The sequence below is a fragment of the Lepus europaeus genome, chromosome 1 (assembly GCF_033115175.1).
Source record: "Lepus europaeus isolate LE1 chromosome 1, mLepTim1.pri, whole genome shotgun sequence".
Classification (NCBI taxonomy): domain Eukaryota; kingdom Metazoa; phylum Chordata; class Mammalia; order Lagomorpha; family Leporidae; genus Lepus; species Lepus europaeus.
In genome coordinates, this window is record NC_084827.1 from 26,767,892 (window position 1) to 26,773,576 (window position 5,685).

The following is a 5,685-nucleotide window of genomic DNA, read 5'->3' on the forward strand; positions in this document are numbered from 1 at the left end:
CTGTGTTTTTGTTTTGCGTTAGCTGCACCATGTGTGATTCCTTGTGCTATTTCCTTCCTTCCTTCCTTCCTTCCTTCCTTCCTTCCTTCCTTCCTTCCTTCCTTCCTTCCTTCCTTCCTTCCTTCCTTCCTTCCTTCCTTTCTTTCTTTCTTGACAGGCAGAGTTAGACAGTGAGAGAGAGAGAGACAGAGAGAAACGTCTTTCTTCTATTGGTTCACACCCGAAATGGCCGCTATGGCCGGCACCGCACCGATCTGAAGCCAGGAGCCAGGTGCTTCTTCCTGGTCTCTCATGCAGGTGCAGGGCACAAGCACTTGGGCTATCCTCCACTGCCTTCCCGGGCCACAGCAGAGAGCTGGACTGAAAGAGGAGCAACCGGGACAGAACCAGCGCCCCAACTGGGACTAGAACCCGGAGTGCCGGTGCTATAGGTGGAGAATTAGCCTAGTGAGCCATGGCGCCAGCTCCTTGTGCTATTTTCTTCTGTCTGCTACTTTTCTTGATGACTCTGAGCTATGGCTTCCTCTTCAGTTCCAACAGTATTCTGCCTTCATTGCTTTCCCCATTTTGCTGATGTAGGCCTCAAAGAAAAAATGGCAGAAAAGCACAAACTAGCTGAGGTACCTGAGTGAGGGCCAGGAGATGATCTGAAGATGAGAATGACACTGGTCCTGCTGCGTCCAATAAAAGACCCGGTAGTTAATGACACAGCCCATCAGCATCTGAGCGATCTGGGACAAGGTGATGAACATGGCAAACTTCCAGAAGATTCAGAAACCTGCAGCCTGCAAGGCATAGTAAGAGTACATCATGCCAGGCATGCCATAGTTCATAATCATGAACCTACCACCCCAGGCAACCATGTCTTTGTAGGAGCACAGTGATGTCGTGGTACTAGGGCAGGAAGATCAGCTTCTGCTTCCTCAGAATAATGGATAGTGTATCTCCTAGTTCCAGTTCTTTGCTTTGCAAAGTATAAGCCCAGAATTTGTTGACAGGTCCATTGCAAAAACTCTCGTCAGCAACTGACTGCTTCAGGCCTTTGGTCATCAAAATGTACACTGTATAAGCACCAGTTCCAAAAGCACCGAATGTACTGAAGATTGCAGGGGTCGGAGACCAGAGCACTAATGGCTTGCTCCAGACTTCACTGGTTTGTTCCTTAGGTGCCTCCCACCAAATACAAAGGCAGCATACAAAGCAGAAAGCAGGAGAGATTTGTTACAGTTTTCATGCATCCACCAAAGGCATCGAACTGCTTCTCCAATTCATATTCTTTTCAATGAACACTGATGTGTTCATGGGGCTGATCTTTGGAATCACTATTTGCTCTCTGTGCCTCAGAGCCAGGTGACTCGTCTCCTCCTGCTGTCCACATCCACCATAGGAAGAAACAAATGCTTGGCAGTCTTAGTCCCTGTTCTGTTTCGGACACCTAATTTTGTTGGTTTGGTGAAGTCATAGTTTTCTGAGAGTTCTTGATGCTGATAAACTTTGTCATGCAAATGGGATGATTAGGAATTTTTTCTTATGTTTTTTATTTTTTAAGGTTGGTTTATTTATTTCAAAGGCAGAGATACAGAGAGAGAAGGACACACACACACACACACACAGGGATCTTCCATCTGTTGGTTCACTTCTCAAATGGCCACAATGGCCAGGGCTGGGCCAGACTGAAGACAGGACCCAGGAGCTTCATCAGGGTCTCCCACATGGGTCCATTGGGCTGTCTTTTGATGCTTTCCCAGGCACATTAGCAAACTTGCATCCATATGGGATACCGGCACTGCAGGTGGAGCCTTAGCCTTCTATGACACAGCACTTGCCCTGCCCATGTCTTTGTAATTTGTCCTTGTATCTGCCTCCCAGACATTCTAAGCAGTCTTTTTTCCTATTTGTGGACACTTCTGATATTTTAGCACTAGGTGGCACCCATGTTTTCACTGTTTCAGCACCATTGACTTTCCTATCCCAGATCCACCTCCAATCCACAGCTGGTCTGCTGTTCAGAATGAATTGCTGGAGGCTCCATCCATGAATACTGGCCTGGGGAAAAAGGCATTTGGAATTTACCTGGTACAGGATCTCACTGTGACAGGCCCGGTATTGAGCTCCAAGGCAAAAATCCTATACTGACTTTTCCATCCTACACCCCAGGGGCTAGAATATTGCTCAACCCTCTACTGGAAGTTGAAGGAAGGATGATGATGGCAGTCCTTTAGTTATCAGCTGGGAATCCAAAGGCTCAGTATGCAGGTTCTTAAGGTGGTGGATTGGAGGCCCTGCTGGCACTTGGTTTGACAGTGACAGGGTTGGTACTACATTTCAGGTCTAAGACCAGACTTAATACCCTACCCCTCTCCTGGAAGAGAGACATGGAAGTGTACTACTTGAAGCTGGAGGAAGAGCAACATGGTAACTCCTTCCTTCCTGCTTTCTTCAGTGCATTTTATAATTATACTAAAACCAGGCACCGTGCTTGTCCACATGGCTCCCACTGCTCTTGTGAAGGTAGCGTATATATACATACCTGCTCAAATTTGCTTCTTTGTGGGGAATGCTGATTACTGGGGCATCATAATCAGCTGTCACCTTGCTCTCTAGCTTATTGATACATTGTGTCACAATAGATTGAAATAATCTGATGATCCACAACTCATAGATGATATGATTAGTCTGTGTCAGGGAAGAGTAAGAGTGAAATATATTCCAAGGCTACTCTAGTGGTTGAAGAAAGATGTTGCTTTAAAAAATCAGAGTGGGTGGCCAGAATTCTTCTCTGGGTTACTGCACTGGTGCTTTGGTCAGGGAGCAGCAACCACTCTAGGTAGTTTAAAGGAGAAGACATAAAAGGCAGTATTACGATGGACTTATAGCCATTGCTGAGGTCTCATGGATTGGGAAGCAAGAATCAGAAGCTACTTCTCTTACTGCCATGGTTTCAACATTAGAAACTGGAGCTCTGCTGCAGGAAAGTCCTGTCTCTAGAGCCATTCTCATTAGTGAGGGCCACGAGGGCAGAAAGGAGGCCTCTGTTAACTTCTGTTCCCTAACTCTTATGTAAGGGTGTCCATAGGATGTCTAGAAACTCAGAAAGTATAAACAAATACATACTAAATGGCTTAAGGTAGCATAACACTCCTTGGTACAGTGATATTGTGTGTTTTTCTAGACTTTATGGCTCTCAGTAGATGGAGGAACCTAACTCACATTGAGAACCCTAGCCACAGAGGAGCCTGGGAAACACAGCTTATAGATTTTGCAGACTTTGAAGTTGTGAGCAGTGTTCTGGTTGCTATTGCTGTGTAACAAGCTACCCTCAAAGGTAGCTTAAAACAACAGGCTCTTGGGGCCAGCAATCTGGTGTAGAGGGTAAAGCTGCTGCCTGCAATGCTAGCATCCCATGTGGGTTCTGGTTTGTGTCCCAGTTACTCCACTTCTGATCCAGCTCTCTGCTGATGGCCTGGGAAGATGGCCCAAGTAGTTGGGCTCCTGTCATTCACAAGGGAGACCTGGAAGCAGCTCCTGGCTTCTAGCTTCAGCCTAGCCCAGCCCTGGGCATTGCAGCCATGTGGGCCAGCAGATGGAAGATATCCATCTCTCTCTGTCTCTTCCTCTCTCTCTGTAGCTCTGACTTTCAAATAAGCAAAACTTTAAAACATAAAGCAAACAACCAGGCATTTATTTTGCTCATTCATCTACAATTTAGTAATGGCTCAGTGCAAACTTGGCGGCTGCTGATGGGAAGCTGGAGAATCTGTTTGAAGATGGCTCACTTGCATAATTGGCATGCTGGTTTTGGCTGTCAGCAGGAAGCTCTCCCTGGTCAGGGGACAGGATCTTGTCTTTTTTTTTCACGTAGGTCTTTCTATAGCTGTGTGGGCTTTGTCACAGCTTGTGGCACTGTTCTAAGAGCAAACATCCCACGAGAATCAAGCAGAAGCTGAATCATCTTTTATGATTTGACCTTCGAAGTCATAAAAGCACCAGTTTCATTCTGGTCACAAGTCTGTTCACATCCATGGGGAGGTGCTGAGGCTCTGCTTATTGACAGAATGAGTTTCAAAGATTCACATGCAGGGTGAAAAATATTGTTGAGCTACTCTTGGGAAGTAAAATCTGCCACAGGAAAGCTGCCAGTAAGGAGAGTAGGGTGTGGGTGAATTCTATAAATACACATAATGACCCCAGTTATCAATCTTACTCATTGGCCTGCTCAATATTTTTGCAATGGCCTCAATTATTTCCTGATCATTTCCTTTTCTCTCTGGATCTATTTAATGTATTTTGTTGGACTTTTGATTGGAAGACTGCATAGATAAAATGGGGAATATTTTTCATTTAACAATTCTATGAAAGGCCGAAGAAATGCAAAATTTTAACTTATTAAGGTTCCTAAGCACCTACATGCAGTGAAAGTGCTATAAAAGCCTTGGCAATTTTAGTGTTTTTCATTAGGAAATGTTGTGCTGATAGTTTTCAGTATAAAGCTGCTTATTATTTTTTTAAAGATTTAGTTATTTATTTGAAAGACTTACACAGAGAGAAGGAGAGGCTGAGAGAGAGAGAGAGAAAGAGAGAGAGAGAGATCTTCCATCCACTGGTTCACTCCTCATTTGGCCACAACAGCTGGGGCTGTGCTGATCTGAAGCCAGGAGCAAGGAGGTTCTTCGAGGTCTCCCAAGCAGATGAAGGGGCCCAAGGAGTTGGGCCATCTTCTACGGCTTTCCCAGGCCCTAGCAGAGAACTGGATCAGAAGTGGAGCAGCTGGGACTTGAATTGGTGCCCATACGGGATGCCGGCTCTGCAGGCTGAGGCTTTACCGCTGTGCCACAGCACTGGTCCCCAGTATAAGTAAAATCACTGAAAATTTGGATTTATCTGATGAGAATTAGCTGACTTTCCTACCTGGTTTCACTTATTTTCACTTGTCGTATAACTGATTGTTGTCTCAGAGTTAAGAGTCAAGAGATGAGGATCTGTTTCAGGATACATCTATTAGAATTTGAATAAGATGCTTAATTATCACATATGTTACATGATTACTTTCTTCTGGACAGCATTCTATAGGACATATCACCATTATAAATAATCACAAAGGAAATAATCATAAAGAAATAATTATAATGAAGGAAAAACATCTGTATCTCTGCAAAGGCTGTTTGGATAAAGACTAAGAGGAGGTTGGCGCCGCGGCTCACTTGGCTAATCCTCTGCCTGCGGTGCCAGCACCCTGGGTTCTAGTCCCGGTCAGGGTGCCAGATTCTGTCCTGGTTGCTCTTCTTCCAGTCCAGCTCTCTGCTGTGGCCTGGGAAGGCAGTGTAGGATGGTCCAAGTGCTTGGGCCCTCCACCTGCATGGGAGACCAGGAGGAAGCACCTGGCTCTTGGCTTCAGATAGGCGCAGCGCGCCAGCTGTAGCAACCATTTGGGGAGTGAACCAATGGGAAAGGAAGACCTTTCTCTCTCTCTCTCTCTCTCTCTCTCTCTCACTATCTAACTCTGCCTGTCAAAAAAAAAAAAGACTAAGAGGAAAATAGACAAAATCATTAAAATGATGGGCATTGGGGCTGGTGCTGTGGCGTAGCAGGTAAAGCCACTGCCTGCAGTGCTGGCATCCCATATGGGCACTGGTTTGAGTCCTTGGCTGCTCCACTTCCCATCCAGCTCTCTGCTATGGCCTGGGA

At 45.7% G+C, this 5,685-nt stretch overlaps 1 pseudogene; it reads right to left on the reverse strand.

Annotated features, from left to right (window-relative positions):
- Positions 1 to 527: 527 nt before the first annotated feature.
- Positions 528 to 3,791, reverse strand: LOC133762305 (elongation of very long chain fatty acids protein 6-like; annotated as a pseudogene).
- Between the last annotated feature and the right edge of the window lie 1,894 nt (positions 3,792 to 5,685).